General features: G+C 34.6%; 1 protein-coding gene and 2 long non-coding RNA genes across 5 annotated transcripts in view; all 3 read left to right on the plus strand.

The window, feature by feature from the left end:
* Window positions 1–25,801, plus strand: part of LOC5565202 (uncharacterized protein C6orf106 homolog) — a 270,657-nt gene that overhangs the window by 172,769 nt on the left and 72,087 nt on the right. The gene's annotated exons all lie outside the window — the stretch shown is intronic.
* On the plus strand, window positions 16,982–18,153 carry LOC110678420. The gene is made up of 2 exons (XR_002501594.1): window positions 16,982–17,943; window positions 17,998–18,153. It is a non-coding gene; the product is annotated as an uncharacterized LOC110678420 (long non-coding RNA).
* Window positions 21,478–22,152, plus strand: LOC110678427. The gene is made up of 2 exons (XR_002501599.1): window positions 21,478–21,942; window positions 21,997–22,152. It is a non-coding gene; the product is annotated as an uncharacterized LOC110678427 (long non-coding RNA).

The raw sequence follows: 25,801 nt of genomic DNA on the forward strand, positions 1-25,801 counted from the left end.
TGAATGTACAACGAAATCGTTCATTTTTTGTAAACACGGCCCGCAGTAAAGGTTTTCTTCCCCCTGGAAGTTGCAGCGTGACGTCATCGTAGATTAGTTCATAGGCCTTTTCATGTGACAGATCCGTCTATGCATTTGTTTACATTGGTGGAGGACCGGTGCTAACACGGGCCTGTCATTTTCATAGAAGAACTGTCAAAGTGCTTCCCGATCAGCTGATTTGAGACGTCATGTGAATAGGCCTATAGTGGTTATCACGCCCAATGGTATGGGTGCCCTAGTGTAGATGTAGTTGTGAACCTTAGAGGAAAACAATATGCACTCTGTCTCGAAAAACACCCAGAATCCGGGTATAAATTTTTCAAATTGGGTAATATTTCCATATGCATTTTGATGAGTCTGGAAAGCGTGTGCAAGTTTCTTTGAGGAAAACAAAAACAAACTGTGTATGACGAGCGTATGCTAGTCTACGTGTGTTCAAATGTCACTAAGCTCTATAGACTCCAATGAGAATATATACTAAGGTGTGGAAGAAGAAGCAAAGGCTATGTATTAGTAACAAGAAAAAATGTAAACAAAAATCTAATACGTCACTATTTTACACGGCTTCTTATGGGAGCTCGCTTGCTTGTAGTTGTGATACATTTTGCACCGTACACGGATGTCACTCACACTAAATATCGTCTTCCTCACCTCGGTATATATTCTCATTGTATAGACTCCCTTTACCTTTGAGTCGCATGACCGATAAAGCCATAAAACAAAAATAATGATTTTAAGTTATAATTAGTGCATAAACAAAAGGGGGAGAACGTTTATGCTGGTTGTGCATTTTGAAAAAATCTCATAACTTAAAGCAACGCTCGTTGTTGATTCATGTCGAAGCAGCAACATGTTCGAGAAGGATTTTGCTAATAAATGTACTACGGCTCTACTAGAAATTCTTCGCGAATTCATCCGAAAATAACTCAGGATTTTTTCCGGAAATACTTCGTGGTTTCTTATGAGAATACCTCTGGTATTCTTCCAGAAATCACCTGAGATGTTTTCGGTAATCGTTTTAGAATACTTTCAAGGGTGCTTCCGAAAATCTTTCTAGAATCTAGAAATGCCACTGAGATTTTTACGTCAATATCCTCGAAATTTTTCTGGGATACTTCCAAAATCCTGTAGGAATTCTTCCGGATATCTTTCTAGCATTCTTTCGGAAAACGTTCTGGGATTATTTCGGAAATCTTTCTGAGGATCCTTCAAACCCTTCTATTAGATTTTGTTGAGGATTCCTGCAGAAATTCTTCCCGAATTACCTCTAGGATCTAGTGGCATTCTGAATTTTTCAAGAAAACTCTTATTCTTTCGAGTATCTCCCTAGGATTATTTCGGAAATTCTTCTGAAATACCCTTAGATTTATTTCTGTTACCTGCTGGACGGCTTCAAAACATCTTTTGAAGATTCTTCCAGAAATTTTGCTGGAATTTTTCAAGAAATTCTGCTGGGATTCTTCCGTAAAACCTGCCGAGATTCATCGGGAAATACGATTGGAACTCTGCTTGAATGATAAGCATTCAAGAATTCTACCGGAAGTTTTCGTAAGATTCAACCGTAAATCGTTCTAGTATTTTTCCAGAAATTGTATTGAGATTCTTCGGGAAAAATATCTAGAATTCTTAAGAATATCCTTCTGAAAATTCTTCTGGAATTCTGGAAGAATCCCAGGTCGATTTACAAAAGAACCACACAGAAATCACTTAATTTCACTTAATTAATAGGGGGGAGATTTATAAAGGAATTATTCAAGGATTTTCGTAAATATCTGAAAAAATCCCAGGAGAATTCCAAATGGATTTTGAATGTTTTTTTACAGTGATATCCAAAAGAATCCCAGAAATTATTTCGCAAGAATCCCTGGAAGATTCAAAGAAAAGTCACAGACATCCAAAAGATTTCATGAATATTTTCCAGAATAATTCCGATGTCCAGAAGACCTCCAGAAAGATTATCGGAATAAATTCAAATGGAATTTCCATAACCATTTAAAAGTAACTTTTAAAAGATGCACAAAAAAAGAAATCAGTAATCAAAGAATCTCATATATGGTACTTTTTCAAAGTCCCAATGGCTGTCCGGTAGTTTCCTTGAAGGATTTCCATTTGAACTCAAGAGCGATTTTCAGTAGATACCGCCAAGGATTTAAGAAAATTTCCAAAGAAAATCACGAAAAAAATCAAGAACATTTCCTTTTGAATTTACAGAACAATCACAGAGTTTTTTTTTCTCAAAAAATCTTAGAAAAAAAATTCTAAATCAATCACGAATCACGAAGGAATTTTCGGAAAAATTCTGGATATACAAAATTATTTCAGGCAGAAACAATAAATCAATAGAAATAAATCTGTAAGAATATAAGAAGGATTTCTGGATGAGTGCTAGAAGGATTTCCAAACAATTTCAGAGGAATTTTCGGATGATTTCCATTAATATAGATTTAAAAAAAATCCCGACATCTGGAAGTTTCTCAACAGGATTTTCGGAAGTATTCCACAGGGATTTCTGGGAGAATTCCATTGGGATTTACAAAAAAATCCCAGAAGAATTTCCGAAAGATTCCCAAGAATTTGCACGGAAGAAAGTGAAGTGAAATAATAGATTTTTATAGTCTCAGGCGTCTTTCCGAGAGTATTCCAGAATAATAGGTATAATCTAAGACATTTTTTTCGAAAGAATCTAAGTGGGATTTTCGAAGAAGTTTCAAAGAGTTTCACGGAAGAAATACTGAAGGATTACGAGGAAAATATCAGAATTTAAATAATAATTTCGGTTGGATTTCCAAAAGAAATCCCGAGAAATTTTGTGAGAATTCCCGAACCCAGATGAAACCCAGATTTTTAAAATAGATTCATTCCACAGGAAAGCTATCATTAAATCGTTTTCGGCAGAATTCCAGGGAAGTTTTACGGAAGAATCCTGAAAGGATTTTCATAATAACCCAAGATGGGTTTCCGGGATAATCCAAAAGGAAGTCCCAAGGAGGTTATTGGAAGCATCACAGAGCGAGCAAAGAAATAACTACATATAATAATTTCAGAAGGGTTTCTGAAAGAATCTCAGTGGATTTTCAAGAAGTCCTCTGGCATCACAACTTATATATTAACATATAGCATATATACGTCACGTACATGAATGATGAGCAATGCTCAATACATAATTATAAATTGCGTTGAGCTGAGTGATTTGTACGCCATCCAGTTTGGGGCGGATCGACGGTATCGAAGTGGATTTTAAAAACAATAGGGTCCTAAAGCCCTGTCCCAATTTTAATGCCAAACGCTTAAGTTTAGGCTAAAAACACTTGTTCACTCAATTTTTAAATGTTTTTCTTTTGTTTAAGTCCAAAATACATTTCTTTAGATTTTGTCACATTCCTTGGCCTAAACTCAAATTTTGGGTGTATTTTGCTTTCCGTGTCCCTTCCAAAATGTCAGATAGGAACAACCCCAGTGTTAAAACTAAAAGCCCAGTGGTGTTTTTGTCGATTAAGCGAACGTCAAACATGATCAAAAGTGTCAAGGTTCATTTATGGACCCAATTTTTAAATTAAAGTTTAAATATGATGTAGCCGTTATTTGATCGGTAAAAAATTGCTAAAATAGTTGCAGTAACATGCTCTTTCGTGTCATTAAATAAAAACAAGATTTCATTAAACATTTTAGGACCAAATTATAGGAGAGCGTGTGGAAAATAATTATGAACTGCGCAGAATCAGACCGATTCACCATTGCTGCGCACTTCTAAAAGTATTATTGAGGATTTTGCCCTCTAATAGAATCACACCTAAATAATTTTGTCACACCAAAATATTCTCCTACCATGTTTGCCATATATTGGATGGCGTCGTAGCTAACAAAATCAACAAGTAACGCACATGTAACGCATTATGTTCGATTGTACATTGAATGCAAGGTGCGTGTTTCTATGAAAGTGCCATAGAAACTGCCGTGTGAGTATTTATTTTTCCACGTTGAGCATGTGCACGAGAATCTATTCCTCAACTAAACGAACAATATTGTTTGCAATATTTTTTCGCGCGACGTTTGATAATAGTAGATCAATAATAATCAGTTGATTTTCCCCTACAGATTTGTTTTCAATCACAATTGTTACTTCTTTCCGTGCACGCGCTCAGGAAATTAATCTGTCCATGATGCAACAACCGCGCTACATTCGATGAATCCTATGTGACAAAGATTGTCGGCGCTATGGACCGATGCACGAGTTCACTAACTTGACGTTTGAGCGGTGCCGAATTCACTCGTTGCCATAGTCACGTAAATAGGCCAGGAGAAGTGGATGAACTTGTCATTCATTTTTCTGTCAAATCTCATACAAAATCTACTTTTTCTTTGACAGAAATGCACTCTAGGTGAACCACTTCCCCTGGCCTATAACACGGCACCGCTCAAACGTCAAATAGTGAACCCGTGCATAGGTCCATCCGTCAAATTCACTCACCGAAGCCATTTTGGTGGATTTACCATCAGAGGGATTCCACGGAGGCATGCAAGTCGATTCTGATCGACCATTTCAAAAATATCTGAAACTTTGCACAGTTTTTCAGTTCCTCTAAATCGTCATTTTCCGATATCAAATCTTCAAGTTGAGTCACGACTAACTTTTCAAAAGGGTGTATGTGAAAATGGTTCAAAAATATTCAAAAAGCTGCACAGCAAAAACGGTTCGTTCGATTGTTAGACAACTAAAGAAACAAAGTTAGACAACTAAATAAAGATTCAAAAAAAAAACACACAGTAAAAAAAAATTTTTTTTTTGCATTAAAAAACATCATTTTTGTCACAAAAACTCAAATATCTCAAAACCCTATCGGAATACCAACGTAATTTTTTGAGGGAAAACGGTCCATTATATTAGCTATCTACCATAAAAATTTGGTGATGGTAAGCCAATAAACAAAAAAGTTATGACATTTCAAATATTTCACAAATTTGACACTTAGTGAAATTTTTTTTTTTTCATTGTTAATTTTTTTTAGGACCGCAGTTTGTTGCTGAATTTTTGTTAAGGGTACCACATGAGGTTAACAAGTTGTTTTCATGACATTTTATTTAATTTTTCATAACTATTATAGCATCTATTAGAAAGCTAGACGCGATCCAGTGTTGTGATCTAAAGTCTTGATAGTGTCATATTTTTTATTGTACGTAACTGAAGAAAAATTCTCTCAATAGTGTTGAAACCTTTTGATAAAAGAAACCTATAAGAAATCTAATATTGAAGACAAAAGCTACAAAAAAAGTTTTCTATACAGGTATACGACTAGTTTACCTGCAAAAAGTTTACCTCGTAGAGAACAAGGCGGGTCTATACCCAGGTGATCTAGTATACGTAAAGCAGGTCGGTTACCATCAGCGTATCAGTATACGTAAAGCAGGTCGGTACCATCATCGACATCTGTTTCAACAAATCAATCAGAAGATGAGTGCATCCAGAAGGTCAACATCGAACGCTTCAACGAAGGGATAGCTGGAATAAAAGTGACTCCGATTAAATGGACGAAGATGGGTTACGTCAATTATCCCGAGAAAAAATACCGTGAAATCAACGAAGCTGTACGAAGAAACCTCTTCAAATTAGGACCTGAGGATGTGGAAAATACAGACTACGATGAGGTAATTATGAATATGAAGGAAAGGTTCTCGAATCTAGCCACGACAAGGAAAGAAAAATTATTGATTTTGTCGATGCTGCCAAGCTCGTGGTCTATTCAAGACGCCATTGATGAGTTCAAAACCAATAGAAATACAGTAAACGAGGCAAAACAATTCAAAAATAACTGTCTTGCAACCAAAAATGCTAGGTCGAGTACTTCATTAACAGATGAGACAAAAGAAAAAATAATTCAATATTTTGAAGACGATGAAGTAAGTAGAGCTATGCCTGGCCAAAAAGATTATGTATCTGTAAAAAAAGATGGAAAGCGTCAAGCAATCCAAAAACGATTAATGATGACTACTTTGAAAGAAGCGTATACACGCTTCAAGGAAATTAACGAAAATATTAAGGTAGGTTTTTCCTCATTTGCAAGCCTTCGTCCAAGGCAATGCAAGCTTCTATCCAATTCAGGAACACATAATGTTTGTGTGTGCACAACACACGAAAATATTAACCTAATCTTATTGTAATTTTCACGAATGATTAGACTTCCATGACGAAATTGAGAAGCTGCCAATAATGTACTCATGGTACATTTTCAAACACCATCGACCTTTCCCGCTTTTTAAAAAATACGAAAAATACATTACAAGATGGTGAATTTGTATTGCAAGATGAAGTGCAGTCCCATCACTGGAACGTACAACAAGCTACAATTCATCCATTCGTTATTTATTTCAATGGAAGTACGCAAATTGAACATTTTAGTTTTATTGTAATTTCCGAAGATTTAAGACACGACTCAGTATCTGTAAATTTGTTCATTGCCAAAATGATTAACTTTTTACGCGTTAATAAGGATAAAGAAATCAGAAAGATATATTTCATGTCTGATGGAGCAGCATCGCAGTACAAAAACCGTAAGAATTTTTCGAGCCTATGTCAATTTAAATCAAAGTACGGAATTGATGCAGAATGGCATTTCTTTGCTACGTCACAAGGCAAAGGTCCTTGTGATGCTATTGGAGGAACCATAAAGCGCATGGCCACAAGAGCAAGTTTAGCCAAAGAACGTGAGCATCCATTTAAAACTGCAAAAGAACTATTTGATTGGTCGAATCGCAGAAAAGAAGAAGATTTAACAAAATTATCATTTTGTTTTACTACTACTGAAGAGTACGAATTAACGGCATCAGAGCTCAGCGAGCAATATAATAACGCGAAAACGATCCAAGGAACCCAAAAATTTCACTGTTTCATTCCATTGTCAGAAAATAAAATTAAAGCAAAACTATACTCGAACTGTACTGATAATGATGCAAAAGTGTTCGATATTGTAAAAAAATTGAATAACAATAAATAAATAAATAAGTATTAATAAAATGTTTTCATGATCTCATAACGCATACCCAAATCCAAAACTTTTAAAGTTTATATATAACATTTAGAAACTCATCGATCATACTTTAAAAAAAAATATCCTGGTAAAAAAAAATTTATTTTCGTGTAATCTGTTAATTCATTTTAATTTATACATATATACATATACATATAATATTTATACATATACATAATATTTATACATATAATATACATAATACTAATGAATACATGAAAACGACTTGTTTAATTCACGCAAGGCCCTTAACAATAAAATCAGCAACAAACTGCGGTTCCCGTAATAATTTACACCGAAAAAAAAAAATTTTTTTCTACTAAATGTGAAAATTGTGACATGTTTGAAATGTCATAACTTTTTTGTTTATTGGTTTATCATAACCAATTTTTATGGTAGATAGCTAATATAATGGACCGTTTTCCCTCAAAAAATTACGTTGGTATTCCGATAGGGTTTTGAGATATTTGAGTTTTTGTGTCAAAAATTATGTTTATTAATGCAAAAAAAAATTGTTTTTACTGTGTGTATTTTTTTTTTTTTGGAATCTTTATTTAGTTGTCTAACTTTGTTTCTTTAGTTGTCTAACAATCGAACGAACCGTTTTTGCTGTGCAGCTTTTTGAATATTTTTGAACCATTTTCACATACACCCTTTTGAAAAGTTAGTCGTGACTCAACTTGAAGATTTGATATCGGAAAATGACGATTTAGATGGAACTGGAAAACTGTGCAAAGTATCAGCTCAATAGAAAAAAATGAATTAAAAAAATTACCAAATTTTGGTGCTGTTGCTTGGAATCACTCATCACAGCTTTTATGAATGAAATTTTGACAGAAGGCGGTGTCGTAGCGTTTGAAAGTAACAGCAATATAATCAGTGTTGTCGTTTAGTAAAATGGACTATTACAACACTTGCTCGATTACGGATCATAAACATTAAACAAAACATCGCTTTATGAAATCACTCTCGATTCAATTTACCCGAAAATGGGTAAACACATGGAGATGTCGTCTATGCTATAGAAGTCGTCTCGTGCCCATGGGCCTGGAAAAATGCGAAAAATGTGATAGAAAAAAACTACACACTAAGATTTTATTACCGAAGTCGCTAACAATTTATAATAGAAGTAATAAACCATAGAAAAAGAATGTCGCTGGCGTCGCTGTCGGAACATCTTTTGCTGACGGAGATAGGCGGGGCTATAAATGTCAACGTGAAAATGTATGCAGTTTGACACTTATGTACCCAACATGTTTCTGGACGAGAACAAAGGGAACACTAGCGACATTCGTCCTCTATAGTTTTCTATCTCGCTGCGACGTCTATGCACCTATTCTTTTCCATCATTTGCTTCTATGGACTTATCCACGGTCTTCTTTTATCCTCGACTTTCTTTTTCTTTTCTGCTCTAAATGCGGGCAATGTTTACAGTAAATGACATCCGGACCAACATCCGGACAACGAATGTTCACCGGATGAACACGAAGTGGATGAATGTACAACGAAATCGTTCATTTTTTGTAAACACGGCCCGCAGTAAAGGTTTTCTTCCCCCTGGAAGTTGCAGCGTGACGTCATCGTAGATTAGTTCATAGGCCTTTTCATGTGACAGATCCGTCTATGCATTTGTTTACATTGGTGGAGGACCGGTGCTAACACGGGCCTGTCATTTTCATAGAAGAACTGTCAAAGTGCTTCCCGATCAGCTGATTTGAGACGTCATGTGAATAGGCCTATAGTGGTTATCACGCCCAATGGTATGGGTGCCCTAGTGTAGATGTAGTTGTGAACCTTAGAGGAAAACAATATGCACTCTGTCTCGAAAAACACCCAGAATCCGGGTATAAATTTTTCAAATTGGGTAATATTTCCATATGCATTTTGATGAGTCTGGAAAGCGTGTGCAAGTTTCTTTGAGGAAAACAAAAACAAACTGTGTATGACGAGCGTATGCTAGTCTACGTGTGTTCAAATGTCACTAAGCTCTATAGACTCCAATGAGAATATATACTAAGGTGTGGAAGAAGAAGCAAAGGCTATGTATTAGTAACAAGAAAAAATGTAAACAAAAATCTAATACGTCACTATTTTACACGGCTTCTTATGGGAGCTCGCTTGCTTGTAGTTGTGATACATTTTGCACCGTACACGGATGTCACTCACACTAAATATCGTCTTCCTCACCTCGGTATATATTCTCATTGTATAGACTCCCTTTACCTTTGAGTCGCATGACCGATAAAGCCATAAAACAAAAATAATGATTTTAAGTTATAATTAGTGCATAAACAAAAGGGGGAGAACGTTTATGCTGGTTGTGCATTTTGAAAAAATCTCATAACTTAAAGCAACGCTCGTTGTTGATTCATGTCGAAGCAGCAACATGTTCGAGAAGGATTTTGCTAATAAATGTACTACGGCTCTACTAGAAATTCTTCGCGAATTCATCCGAAAATAACTCAGGATTTTTTCCGGAAATACTTCGTGGTTTCTTATGAGAATTCCATTCTTCCAGAAATCACCTGAGATGTTTTCGGTAATCGTTTTAGAATACTTTCGAGGGTGCTTCCGAAAATCTTTCTAGAATCTAGAAATGCCACTGAGATTTTTACGTCAATATCCTCGAAATTTTTCTGGGATACTTCCAAAATCCTGTAGGAATTCTTCCGGATATCTTTCTAGCATTCTTTCGGAAAACGTTCTGGGATTATTTCGGAAATCTTTCTGAGGATCCTTCAAACCCTTCTATTAGATTTTGTTGAGGATTCCTGCAGAAATTCTTCCCGAATTACCTCTAGGATCTAGGAGCATTCTGAATTTTTCAAGAAAACTCTTATTCTTTCGAGTATCTCCCTAGGATTATTTCGGAAATTCTTCTGAAATACCCTTAGATTTATTTCTGTTACCTGCTGGACGGCTTCAAAACATCTTTTGAAGATTCTTCCAGAAATTTTGCTGGAATTTTTCAAGAAATTCTGCTGGGATTCTTCCGTAAAACCTGCCGAGATTCATCGGGAAATACGATTGGAACTCTGCTTGAATGATAAGCATTCAAGAATTCTACCGGAAGTTTTCGTAAGATTCAACCGTAAATCGTTCTAGTATTTTTCCAGAAATTGTATTGAGATTCTTCGGGAAAAATATCTAGAATTCTTAAGAATATCCTTCTGGAATTCTTCTGGAATTCTGGAAGAATCCCAGGTCGATTTACAAAAGAACCACACAGAAATCACTTAATTTCACTTAATTAATAGGGGGGAGATTTCTAAAGGAATTATTCAAGGATTTTCGTAAATATCTGAAAAAATCCCAGGAGAATTCCAAATGGATTTTGAATGTTTTTTTTACAGTGATATCCAAAAGAATCCCAGAAATTATTTCGCAAGAATCCCTGGAAGATTCAAAGAAAAGTCACAGACATCCAAAAGATTTCATGAATATTTTCCAGAATAATTCCGATGTCCAGAAGACCTCCAGAAAGATTATCGGAATAAATTCAAATGGAATTTCCATAACCATTTAAAAGTAACTTTTAAAAGATGCACAAAAAAAGAAATCAGTAATCAAAGAATCTCATATATGGTATTTTTTCAAAGTCCCAATGGCTGTCCGGTAGTTTCCTTGAAGGATTTCCATTTGAACTCAAGAGCGATTTTCAGTAGATACCGCCAAGGATTTAAGAAAATTTCCAAAGAAAATCACGAAAAAAATCAAGAACATTTCCTTTTGAATTTACAGAACAATCACAGAGTTTTTTTTCTCAAAAAATCTTAGAAAAAAAATTCTAAATCAATCACGAATCACGAAGGAATTTTCGGAAAAATTCTGGATATACAAAATTATTTCAGGCAGAAACAATAAATCAATAGAAATAAATCTGTAAGAATATAAGAAGGATTTCTGGATGAGTGCTAGAAGGATTTCCAAACAATTTCAGAGGAATTTTCGGATGATTTCCATTAATATAGATTTAAAAAAAATCCCGACATCTGGAAGTTTCTCAACAGGATTTTCGGAAGTATTCCACAGGGATTTCTGGGAGAATTCCATTGGGATTTACAAAAAAATCCCAGAAGAATTTCCGAAAGATTCCCAAGAATTTGCACGGAAGAAAGTGAAGTGAAATAATAGATTTTTATAGTCTCAGGCGTCTTTCCGAGAGTATTCCAGAATAATAGGTATAATCTAAGACATTTTTTCGAAAGAATCTAAGTGGGATTTTCGAAGAAGTTTCAAAGAGTTTCACGGAAGAAATACTGAAGGATTACGAGGAAAATATCATTATTTAAATAATAATTTCGGTTGGATTTCCAAAAGAAATCCCGAGAAATTTTGTGAGAATTCCCAAACCCAGATGAAACCCAGATTTTTAAAATAGATTCATTCCACAGGAAAGCTATCATTAAATCGTTTTCGGCAGAATTCCAGGGAAGTTTTACGGAAGAATCCTGAAAGGATTTTCATAATAACCCAAGATGGGTTTCCGGGATAATCCAAAAGGAAGTCCCAAGGAGGTTATTGGAAGCATCACAGAGCGAGCAAAGAAATAACTACATATAATAATTTCAGAAGGGTTTCTGAAAGAATCTCAGTGGATTTTCAAGAAGTCCTCTGGCATCACAACTTATATATTAACATATAGCATATATACGTCACGTACATGAATGATGAGCAATGCTCAATACATAATTATAAATTGCGTTGAGCTGAGTGATTTGTACGCCATCCAGTTTGGGGCGGATCGACGGTATCGAAGTGGATTTTAAAAACAATAGGGTCCTAAAGCCCTGTCCCAATTTTAATGCTAAACGCTTAAGTTTAGGCTAAAAACACTTGTTCACTCAATTTTTAAATGTTTTTCTTTTGTTTAAGTCCAAAATACATTTCTTTAGATTTTGTCACATTCCTTGGCCTAAACTCAAATTTTGGGTGTATTTTGCTTTCCGTGTCCCTTCCAAAATGTCAGATAGGAACAACCCCAGTGTTAAAACTAAAAGCCCTGTGGTGTTTTTGTCGATTAAGCGAACGTCAAACATGATCAAAAGTGTCAAGGTTCATTTATGGACCCAATTTTTAAATTAAAGTTTAAATATGATGTAGCCGTTATTTGATCGGTAAAAAATTGCTAAAATAGTTGCAGTAACATGCTCTTTCGTGTCATTAAATAAAAACAAGATTTCATTAAACATTTTAGGACCAAATTATAGGAGAGCGTGTGGAAAATAATTATTAACTGCGCAGAATCAGACCGATTCACCATTGCTGCGCACTTCTAAAAGTATTATTGAGGATTTTGCCCTCTAATAGAATCACACCTAAATAATTTTGTCACACCAAAATATTCTCCTACCATGTTTGCCATATATTGGATGGCGTCGTAGCTAACAAAATCAACAAGTAACGCACATGTAACGCATTATGTTCGATTGTACATTGAATGCAAGGTGCGTGTTTCTATGAAAGTGCCATAGAAACTGCCGTGTGAGTATTTATTTTTCCACGTTGAGCATGTGCACGAGAATCTATTCCTCAACTAAACGAACAATATTGTTTGCAATATTTTTTCGCGCGACGTTTGATAATAGTAGATCAATAATAATCAGTTGATTTTCCCCTACAGATTTGTTTTCAATCACAATTGTTACTTCTTTCCGTGCACGCGCTCAGGAAATTAATCTGTCCATGATGCAACAACCGCGCTACATTCGATGAATCCTATGTGACAAAGATTGTCGGCGCTATGGACCGATGCACGAGTTCACTAACTTGACGTTTGAGCGGTGCCGAATTCACTCGTTGCCATAGTCACGTAAATAGGCCAGGAGAAGTGGATGAACTTGTCATTCATTTTTCTGTCAAATCTCATACAAAATCTACTTTTTCTTTGACAGAAATGCACTCTAGGTGAACCACTTCCCCTGGCCTATAACACGGCACCGCTCAAACGTCAAATAGTGAACCCGTGCATAGGTCCATCCGTCAAATTCACTCACCGAAGCCATTTTGGTGGATTTACCATCAGAGGGATTCCACGGAGGCATGCAAGTCGATTCTGATCGACCATTTCAAAAATATCTGAAACTTTGCACAGTTTTTCAGTTCCTCTAAATCGTCATTTTCCGATATCAAATCTTCAAGTTGAGTCACGACTAACTTTTCAAAAGGGTGTATGTGAAAATGGTTCAAAAATATTCAAAAAGCTGCACAGCAAAAACGGTTCGTTCGATTGTTAGACAACTAAAGAAACAAAGTTAGACAACTAAATAAAGATTCAAAAAAAAAAACACAGTAAAAAAAAATTTTTTTTGCATTAAAAAACATCATTTTTGTCACAAAAACTCAAATATCTCAAAACCCTATCGGAATACCAACGTAATTTTTTGAGGGAAAACGGTCCATTATATTAGCTATCTACCATAAAAATTTGGTGATGGTAAGCCAATAAACAAAAAAGTTATGACATTTCAAATATTTCACAAATTTGACACTTAGTGAAATTTTTTTTTTTTCATTGTTAATTTTTTTTAGGACCGCAGTTTGTTGCTGAATTTTTGTTAAGGGTACCACATGAGGTTAACAAGTTGTTTTCATGACATTTTATTTAATTATTCATAACTATTATAGCATCTATTAGAAAGCTAGACGCGATCCAGTGTTGTGATCTAAAGTCTTGATAGTGTCATATTTTTTATTGTACGTAACTGAAGAAAAATTCTCTCAATAGTGTTGAAACCTTTTGATAAAAGAAACCTATAAGAAATCTAATATTGAAGACAAAAGCTACAAAAAAAGTTTTCTATACAGGTATACGACTAGTTTACCTGCAAAAAGTTTACCTCGTAGAGAACAAGGCGGGTCTATACCCAGGTGATCTAGTATACGTAAAGCAGGTCGGTTACCATCAGCGTATCAGTATACGTAAAGCAGGTCGGTACCATCATCGACATCTGTTTCAACAAATCAATCAGAAGATGAGTGCATCCAGAAGGTCAACATCGAACGCTTCAACGAAGGGATAGCTGGAATAAAAGTGACTCCGATTAAATGGACGAAGATGGGTTACGTCAATTATCCCGAGAAAAAATACCGTGAAATCAACGAAGCTGTACGAAGAAACCTCTTCAAATTAGGACCTGAGGATGTGGAAAATACAGACTACGATGAGGTAATTATGAATATGAAGGAAAGGTTCTCGAATCTAGCCACGACAAGGAAAGAAAAATTATTGATTTTGTCGATGCTGCCAAGCTCGTGGTCTATTCAAGACGCCATTGATGAGTTCAAAACCAATAGAAATACAGTAAACGAGGCAAAACAATTCAAAAATAACTGTCTTGCAACCAAAAATGCTAGGTCGAGTACTTCATTAACAGATGAGACAAAAGAAAAAATAATTCAATATTTTGAAGACGATGAAGTAAGTAGAGCTATGCCTGGCCAAAAAGATTATGTATCTGTAAAAAAAGATGGAAAGCGTAAAGCAATCCAAAAACGATTAATGATGACTACTTTGAAAGAAGCGTATACACGCTTCAAGGAAATTAACGAAAATATTAAGGTAGGTTTTTCCTCATTTGCAAGCCTTCGTCCAAGGCAATGCAAGCTTCTATTCAATTCAGGAACACATAATGTTTGTGTGTGCACAACACACGAAAATATTAACCTAATCTTATTGTAATTTTCACGAATGATTAGACTTCCATGACGAAATTGAGAAGCTGCCAATAATGTACTCATGGTACATTTTCAAACACCATCGACCTTTCCCGCTTTTTAAAAAATACGAAAAATACATTACAAGATGGTGAATTTGTATTGCAAGATGAAGTGCAGTCCCATCACTGGAACGTACAACAAGCTACAATTCATCCATTCGTTATTTATTTCAATGGAAGTACGCAAATTGAACATTTTAGTTTTATTGTAATTTCCGAAGATTTAAGACACGACTCAGTATCTGTAAATTTGTTCATTGCCAAAATGATTAACTTTTTACGCGTTAATAAGGATAAAGAAATCAGAAAGATATATTTCATGTCTGATGGAGCAGCATCGCAGTACAAAAACCGTAAGAATTTTTCGAGCCTATGTCAATTTAAATCAAAGTACGGAATTGATGCAGAATGGCATTTCTTTGCTACGTCACATGGCAAAGGTCCTTGTGATGCTATTGGAGGAACCATAAAGCGCATGGCCACAAGAGCAAGTTTAGCCAAAGAACGTGAGCATCCATTTAAAACTGCAAAAGAACTATTTGATTGGTCGAATCGCAGAAAAGAAGAAGATTTAACAAAATTATCATTTTGTTTTACTACTACTGAAGAGTACGAATTAACGGCATCAGAGCTCAGCGAGCAATATAATAACGCGAAAACGATCCAAGGAACCCAAAAATTTCACTGTTTCATTCCATTGTCAGAAAATAAAATTAAAGCAAAACTATACTCGAACTGTACTGATAATGATGCAAAAGTGTTCGATATTGTAAAAAAATTGAATAACAATAAATAAATAAATAAGTATTAATAAAATGTTTTCATGATCTCATAACGCATACCCAAATCCAAAACTTTTAAAGTTTATATATAACATTTAGAAACTCATCGATCATACTTTAAAAAAAAATATCCTGGTAAAAAAAAAATTATTTTCGTGTAATCTGTTAATTCATTTTAATTTATACATATATACATATACATATAATATTTATACATATACATAATATTTATACATATAATATACATAATACTAATGAATACATGAAAACGACTTGTTTAATTCACGCAAGGCCCTTAACAATAAAATCAGCAACAAACTGCGGTTCCCGTAATAATTTACACCGAAAAAAAAAAAATTTTTTTCTACTAAATGTGAAAATTGTGACATGTTTGAAATGTCATAACTTTTTTGTTTATTGGTTTATCATAACCAATTTTTATGGTAGATAGCTAATATAATGGACCGTTTTCCCTCAAAAAATTACGTTGGTATTCCGATAGGGTTTTGAGATATTTGAGTTTTTGTGTCAAAAATTATGTTTATTAATGCAAAAAAAAATTGTTTTTACTGTGTGTATTTTTTTTTGGAATCTTTATTTAGTTATCTAACTTTGTTTCTTTAGTTGTCTAACAATCGAACGAACCGTTTTTGCTGTCCAGCTTTTTGAATATTTTTGAACCATTTTCACATACACCCTTTTGAAAAGTTAGTCGTGACTCAACTTGAAGATTTGATATCGGAAAATGACGATTTAGATGGAACTGGAAAACTGTGCAAAGTATCAGCTCAATAGAAAAAAATGAATTAAAAAAATTACCAAATTTTGGTGCTGTTGCTTGGAATCACTCATCACAGCTTTTATGAATGAAATTTTGACAGAAGGCGGTGTCGTAGCGTTTGAAAGTAACAGCAATATAATCAGTGTTGTCGTTTAGTAAAATGGACTATTACAACACTTGCTCGATTACGGATCATAAACATTAAACAAAACATCGCATTATGAAATCACTCTCGATTCAATTTACCCGAAAATGGGTAAACACATGGAGATGTCGTCTATGCTATAGAAGTCGTCTCGTGCCCATGGGCCTGGAAAAATGCGAAAAATGTGATAGAAAAAAACTACACACTAAGATTTTATTACCGAAGTCGCTAACAATTTATAATAGAAGTAATAAACCATAGAAAAAGAATGTCGCTGGCGTCGCTGTCGGAACATCTTTTGCTGACGGAGATAGGCGGGGCTATAAATGTCAACGTGAAAATGTATGCAGTTTGACACTTATGTACCCAACATGTTTCTGGACGAGAACAAAGGGAACACTAGCGACATTCGTCCTCTATAGTTTTCTATCTCTATTCAATTTATAGTCAACTTTCGCTCGTTGCACTAAAGCTGTAGCCCACCTATGGTGGTAAGCTCCATCGAGGTTAATACGGCAATCGTGTATTATCCTCGATTTTGCTAAGCATCGAACGGTATTATCTTCGATTTTAATCCCGGTATTAACTTTAGTGCGCCGATTTTGGCGTACTAAAGATAAAACGAGATTTTCCAAATACAGGCTGCGTGCTTTAATTTGCCTAAACGCACCCAGGAACCAACTAGTGGAGAAATCGGACTGAACCAAATGATTGTGGTACGCTGTTTCTGACTCGCAATGGTGCTTCGCGGTGGATATTTTTTTTAAACCACCACACTCTTCGATCCGCGAGCTCGCACAAACAGTGGATGGTCAATAATGCACATAAGTATTTTCCTGTGGTTGACCCCCTTTAGCTGAAGGAAATTCGTCAATCCGGATCCATGGATACTCCAAACATGAGGATTGGACCGTAAAAACCATTTCCGAGGGAACTTTAGGCATAGACCTTTGCGCTGCCGCCACCGAAACCGGACAAGGTATCGGCGGGCGCAATACGCCGCATCACTCAGGCAAATAAATTAACTAATTTCATAAATTTTCCCTTATGAAGCGTTGAAAAATCTATAAAAACCTATTTCAGAAGGCTAATATGGATTTCATACCGTTGAAATAATAATCATAATTGATAAAATAGTTAATTATAATGAACGTTCTCAAATTTCATTGCGCGCCTTATGATTTCCATTGCTGTCATTAGTCATTTCCTCAATGATACCATCATTCATAAGGCTATTATGGATTTCATATTAGTTCAATGAAAACCATAATTGCGAAGCATGTTATCCCTCATTAACGAATATCAATTTCATTGGGCCACCTTATGAAGCACATAGCTGTCGCTAGTGTGAAAAACTCATAAGGTTGTTATTATGAAAATTTGCAAATGGAAAAATAACTGGACGCGGATCCATTTACGGAAGCATCATAAATTTGTTCGAATATTTTCAAAGGTAATAAGTTGGTTTTTCTGATAATTTGAAATTAATACGGAATTGAATTTTCAGATAGAATTTTATAGGCAGGATCGTCATTCGACTGGAGAGCAGCATGAAATCACCGCCATCGTTGACATCCCGCATACTGCAGTCAACTTTTTTATAAGTCTGGTTATGGGGAAGGAAGTACAGCGATGGAAGATTGTAAAAATCGAAAAAAAAAAACAAAAGAACAGATTAATAAAAAGAGAGTAATGGTTCAATTAATATCAATTTTGCCTTAGAAAAATGGCTTAACCAACGTTTAAAAATCGAATTTTCATTCTTCGTTGCGTTACAGTTCGATATGCAAACTTTACTGCATAATATGCAACAGCACGAGAAAGTAGGTGGAAATTTGATTTCTACACGTTAGGTAATTAATTACCTAATATTAAGAAAATGAAAGCATTGAAAATTCTGTAAATCTCGATTACTTTTTCAAATCGGCGTAAGTAACTTTTATACGGTTTTGAGAAAATTAATTAGGAAAAATCACAATCTATCTTCTAAAACTGTTTTAAAATGAATCATTTTTTAAACATTTTTTTGCCGTGTACTTCGCTCAAATTTTGCATATACTCAGCTCACGTTCAAAAACTAGGTAGTTTCTATTATTTCCCACAAAAATAATTATCAGAAAATGATAAGCCGTTTCATTCAGTTACTTTCGACGTTTTTCTACCAGTGTAAAATCGGCTCAAGTAGTGTTTTGTTTTGATTCGTGGTTAAGTCACTTTGTCTCTCCATACAGCGGGGCGGCGAAAGTAGTGGTTAGGTTGCGAAAGTTGAAAGTGTTACTTTCGTCGTTTTGTAAATCCGGAAATTAAACGTTCTAAAAGTGAAAAGTTGAGTTGGTACAGAGCGGTACGTGTAGAATTCCGCCTGCTTAACACGTAGGATCGATAAAGTAAGTTAGTATACTTTTTTGACTTGAGTCTGTATGAATAAGTTTTCGAGAAATATTCAAAATGGAATGTATTGTCCATGAGGTATAAAAAACAAGTAAAGAAATAATAATAAGTGTTATAAAAAGTAATGTTGTTTATACTACTGAAAGAAGAAATTCTTAAATTATCATATCAATGTTCATAAGGCTGTTTTATGAAATGAGCAAGACACCACATTGGCATGATTCAGATAAATTCATAAGGTGAATCAATGAAATACTTACCGATTTCTTGTGGCAAATAAACATAAGGGAAAACAATGGATATTCATAGTATTTTTGCCTGAGTGATGTTTTTCATTTACATTCCTAGAAATATTTCAGTACTGTAAAAATCGAATCCGGCGCCTAGTATATACAAGGCTCTGTACCGTTAGATTGATCGGCATTATAGATTGTTTATCCAGAACTAGAATGACCTAAAACAATCGAACAAAAAAAAAAAAAAAACAGCAACCTGATTCATGGAATCGGATCCAGGAGTTCTTCCAGAGACTTTTACAATAATTGTATGACACAACGGATTTTTTTGTGATTCTTCCGGCAACATATTCCGGAATCCCTCGAATAGTACCTGCATGGATTTCATTAGGAACTTACCCTAAGATTAATCCAAAAAAGCTTTATGGATTTCTCCAAGAATTTTCTAGACATTCATCTAATTAATCATTCCAAACGTTCTTCCAAGAAATTCTAAAAAACATCGCTTGACTTTTTTTGCAGAAATTTCTCAAGGATAGTTCAAGTCTTGTTGTGTTTATTTTAGAAATATTTTTAGCGAATATTTCCTGGTTTTCGGTAGAATTTTTTTTAATCTAGGGAATTTTCTTGAGATTTCCTCATGAAAGATTTTTCCCTATGCTGTCCTCAAATTCATCGAACGATATTTTCGTGAATTCTAAAAAGATGTGTCTACGCATAATTCTCAAAATTGCTTCGAAAATCTTTTTTGTGATTTCTGAAGAAATTATCAACATTTGTTCCATAGATTCATTCTAGCATTCCTCTAGAATTTTTCAAAAACAACTACAAGGATTCCTCTTTGTGTACTTTCAGTATTTGCTGCAAAAAAAACGCATTTTCCAGAAATTCCTCAATAGATTCCTTCAGATTTTTTTTTCCTGTGAATCCATGGATATAGACTGACTAAACATTATCATTTTTGTTCAAAAATAAATTTGGCAATATAAATACGAATTTTGACATTTCATTTTGATGATTCTAGTACGAAAATGACAAATTATATTGCCAATTAAAAATAGATCAATTTCCGTAAATTTGTACATCATCGAATGTTTTTACTTTACGAATAGTATTTTATAGCCAATTTAATGAATGTTGCAAATTTACAAGAAGAATTTGTGTTTTACTTAGCTTGAAAAATGTTAATATAAAAACATTTCCATATATGATGAAAAATAAAACATTTTACAATGTTGTTCTGATTGTTCATCACGGTGTGTTTCGTAGAGCAATTTCAAAACAAAAAATTCGGCATGTCTGAAATTTTGACACAATACAGCCATGATTCTCCCCTTTCATATGCAACCAAAACAAAAATAATCGGTCGGGGGGTGTAAAACAATTTTTTTTTTCAATTTTTTTACGGTCTTTGGGATATAACTTAACCTAAGATCGTTTTCGATCCATTTCAAAATTCAAATCATTGTAACTTTTGATTAAAATAAACTAGCAATTTGACGTTTTCTGACAATTGGGTATTTTTTTGGATTTTTGTGAGAACATTTATTTTTGCGGAAACAAAAGTTTTGAATGGCCTCTTAGGGAGCTTTTGACTTAGGGTCGTTTTCGACCCGAAAATTAAAACAGCTCAAAAAAATCAGTGTATTGACCGAAATTAGTACTGTTGGGCTGAAATGAAAGGCACACATGTCGATTTTCGGAAATCCATCCGCAGATCCGGAATTGCGTCACTGTGGCCTCCGGGAACCTGCTACATCTGAAAAAAGTTCCTTTAGAGACCCTTAATTCGACAACCTGTAGTTTCGCAACTAAACAAGTAGTCTGAAGCGTCCTCGTATTGTTGAATAGATATTTACGTGGACTGTAAATAGTTCATACCCGGTTCCGGAAACCCGGAACATCCGAAAAGTAAGTTTCCATCGCAATTTTGTGTATGTAATTCACATCGGTACTATTCGGTTGATGGATATTTTGTCATAAAATTTATCAACGATAAGGACCAATTACGGATGCACATCCCATGAAAAACTCGGTTCAGTATGGTCCATGCGGAATCGGTTCCTGGAGACCCGGAAAGTAGCCAATCTGGACAATTCGATGAAATTACTCGGATTGATGCCAAAAAACCAAATGAATTGTGTCCAACTCATAACGATTTATTATGTTTGAATGTATTTTGCCAAAAGAATGAATTTATGGTTATTCTGGTTCTTTTGGAGCACCGAAAAACCTGTAATATGGGACCACTAAGTTTTAGCACCAAAACTAGGCATGCAACGGCTCAAACTTCATGATTTTGACTTTTCTAATTCAATTAAAGCGCCAACTCGAACGTCTTTTGATGGAAGATTAGCAGCAGTTGTAAGCAATCACGCACTCAGGCAAATAAATTAACTAATTTCATAAATTTTCCCTTATGAAGCGTTGAAAAATCTATAAAAACCTATTTCAGAAGGCTAATATGGATTTCATACCGTTGAAATAATAATCATAATTGATAAAATAGTTAATTATAATGAACGTTCTCAAATTTCATTGCGCGCCTTATGATTTCCATTGCTGTCATTAGTCATTTCCTCAATGATACCATCATTCATAAGGCTATTATGGATTTCATATTAGTTCAATGAAAACCATAATTGCGAAGCATGTTATCCCTCATTAACGAATATCAATTTCATTGGGCCACCTTATGAAGCACATAGCTGTCGCTAGTGTGAAAAACTCATAAGGTTGTTATTATGAAAATTTGCAAATGGAAAAATAACTGGACGCGGATCCATTTACGGAAGCATCATAAATTTGTTCGAATATTTTCAAAGGTAATAAGTTGGTTTTTCTGATAATTTGAAATTAATACGGAATTGAATTTTCAGATAGAATTTTATAGGCAGGATCGTCATTCGACTGGAGAGCAGCATGAAATCACCGCCATCGTTGACATCCCGCATACTGCAGTCAACTTTTTTATAAGTCTGGTTATGGGGAAGGAAGTACAGCGATGGAAGATTGTAAAAATCGAAAAAAAAAAACAAAAGAACAGATTAATAAAAAGAGAGTAATGGTTCAATTAATATCAATTTTGCCTTAGAAAAATGGCTTAACCAACGTTTAAAAATCAAATTTTCATTCTTCGTTGCGTTACAGTTCGATATGCAAATTTTACTGCATAATATGCAACAGCACGAGAAAGTAGGTGGAAATTTGATTTCTACACGTTAGGTAATTAATTACCTAATATTAAGAAAATGAAAGCATTGAAAATTCTGTAAATATTCAAAATGGAATGTATTGTCCATGAGGTATAAAAAACGAGTAAAGAAATAATAATAAGTGTTATAAAAAGTAATGTTGTTTATACTACTGAAAGAAGAAATTCTTAAATTATCATATCAATGTTCATAAGGCTGTTTTATGAAATGAGCAAGACACCACATTGGCATGATTCAGATAAATTCATAAGGTGAATCAATGAAATACTTACCGATTTCTTGTGGCAAATAAACATAAGGGAAAACAATGGATATTCATAGTATTTTTGCCTGAGTGCGGTAGTCGACACGTTTTCGCTGATATTCGGCAGCGCTTCCCTTAAACATTCACAACACGAGCGATCAAGCGAATGTCGAATAGAAAAATGTCAATTGAACGCCACTGACCCCGATAGCTTCGCTATGAAGCGTTACGTTTTTTTTTGTTGCTGTTCTGCTTTCACTGTGTGTGTGTCACATTCGACATAACAGACAAGATCAAACTAACCATGTTGTTTATGATCCGATGTCTGAACTCTATGTAAAACATATGGTTTATGCAAATGGCATCGCATCAGACGACATTCAATTAACACTTTTTAGTGTTTGTCGACGTTCTTTTTACCGCTCGTGCTGTGACTGCTGACCATGGCATCCAAACGAACGTCGCGCAAAATGTCGAATGTTTACAGGACTGGATTAGCATCAAAAGTCATTCGAGCTGGCGCTTTTATAAGTATAGAACACAACAGAGCTATAGAAAACATTGTACTTGAGATCTGCTGGATATAAATAGCAAACAAGTTTGTATGCAATAAAGTTCACCGTTTTTTGGCTCTTTTTTTGGTTCGGAGACTTTTATGATTCACCTGATATTTTTGTTAAAGCTTCGTATGATTTCGTTGTTAAACTAGCAAAATCGTGAAGTTACTGAGTAACATTTTTAAGCTGATTAAATGTATTTGTTTTATGAATAAGTATAGAATTCCATACAACTCTAATAAAACTAAGGTAAAACTGAACATCACAGCACTTATTGAGATCGCTGAGCAAAATGTTACGATCACAGATCAATCATTCACAGGTAGATTTGTAATGAATGAAACCTTTCGATGTATGTATGGATTAATTTGCACTTTTTCTACTATCAATTTAAAAGGGAAGTGTATGTTCGTCAGCATTATTGTTAATATTCTTATCTTCATTTACGAGATTTTCAGCCCTAGACTGGCTGCTAATCTGAGAATATTTGTCAGCAATTCTGTTTGTTTTACCATCGCAAACAAAAGCAATGTACTGTCAATTCTCACAACAGACACATGAACAATAGTGTCAACATTGCATTGCTATTGCAATTGGGTTGGAATATTGGATTTATGAAATGTTATATTGCGTCTATCATTGGCACAAATGTGAACTTGTCAATTTCCTAGAATCTACGACATAAGGTCGAATGGGCAAAAGATCGAAGAGGAATAAAGAGGGGATAAAAGGTCAAACATATTCTTTCAAAAATGATTGGATTTCCCATGATGCAAATCACTTTCAACCTTTGGTCCTTTTGACCTTCTGTATTTTCGACCATTTGTCTTGTCTTCCTTTTATCTTTCGACTTATTGTCCTTTCGACCTTTTGTCTTTCGATCTCTTGTTCCTAAACCAAGTCAGAAAGATGAAAATTGATCTTGAGTAACAATTAAAAATTGAAAAGAGGTTCATGTTTTTAATTATGAATCGTGGTTTACGGCTAACCAGCCGAGTGGAAGTTTAACAACTACCGAAAAGCTAAACATTACATATAATTTGCAATTGGATTAGATGGACAAATTGATGTGAAGATTTGCGAAAAAGTTACACGTCTTCTCAGTGAGAATCGAACTCGGGGAAGAGGTTGGGGGCTGTCCATTTATTACGTAAGACATTTTCCGGGGTTTTTTAACCCCCCTCCCCCCCCATGGTAAGGTTTTTCGTATGAAAATTAAAAATTATTTGTATGGCACGTAAGAAATCTCAGACCCCCCCTCCCCCCATAAATCCTTACGTAATTAATGGACCGCCCCTTGTTTGACATACTAAGTTTTAAACGCAATGCAAATTTCAACAATGGATGAAGGCAAAAGAGAGGCAACTCAAAAATTTAAATTTCGGCCTCGGCCTGTAAATTTTTAGCATGTTTAGAATATAATCTACAAGATATTAAGACTAGATTTTTCCAACATTTTCATCTAAATCCGTTTGAACAGTTCACCTCACCAAAATTTATTAATTTACGGTGCATTTGAAATGATATTACGAACAACAAAATTAAAAAAAAAAAAAAAATTGCACTAGACCCCCCGATGGATTATTTTCATTTTAGCAGCAAATGAAAGAGGAAGGTCTTGTCTTTCATTGGTCCAAATTTGAGACATGCCGATTTTTTTGTTATAAAGTTACATGAAAAAGACACCGTGTATATAGTTCTTTAAAGAATCACTGATAGAATTCCTTAAAATATTGATGGCATAATTCTTGGAGAAATCCCTAGTAAAATCTCAATTCCTTGAGAAATACCTGGTAGAATTCTTGGAGGAACTCTTGGTAAATTTTCAATGGATTCACTGGATGAATTCCTATTAGAATTTGTGAGGAAACACCTAGTAGATTTCTTGAAGGAGTTTTCGGTAGTTCCTTGATACAACATGAAGGAGAATTTATTTTTTGGTTTTTCGACAGCTGAAAACGCTATTGAAAAATAAAAATCGATACTTTCATTTGGGGTAAAATCGATTTCTGCTTCATAATCTAATTTCAGCGAATCTTTCTTGTCGGAAGACTTTCTCTGTAGTTTATGTGAGTCTTTATTTTCGAATTCCAGTGAAGTTCACGGATTACGAACTCGTTAACATGTAAAACATGACACTATATGACTTGCCACAAGCTATCATTACGTATTAAAAAATATTTCCATGTTACCGTCCATGGGGGTGACAATGGGTCTAGGGGGTGAGATTGGGTCAAAACGGAAAAATATGATTTATGAAATATTTCAGCTAATAACGCTTATATTACTAAAATTAATAATTCATATGTTAGAGAACATATGATAACACGTGATTCATCACAATATACATTTTTTGAAATAGTAGTTTTTATTTACTTTACCAATAAACTTGTATGTTGAAACTAGATAAAATTTACCACATTAAATTTCTCCTGTGCGAATTATCACGCATGTAGTTAAACCTCTATCGTTATATTAGTAGAAGGTTGAAAGTCTTTTCATTACACTCCACACGTATTTTCCGGAATCTATTTGATTTTTCCACAAAAATTTTATATTTTTCGGTACTGTGTCTTAAACACCAAAAATGGGAGTGAGATTGGGTCAAGTGAGAACTGTCGCGACCGCCGTCTGATGAGTCCATTTTGTGCCTTGTTGCTGCTGCTGA

Source organism: Aedes aegypti, chromosome 1 (genome assembly GCF_002204515.2).
Source record: "Aedes aegypti strain LVP_AGWG chromosome 1, AaegL5.0 Primary Assembly, whole genome shotgun sequence".
Lineage (NCBI taxonomy): Eukaryota > Metazoa > Arthropoda > Insecta > Diptera > Culicidae > Aedes > Aedes aegypti.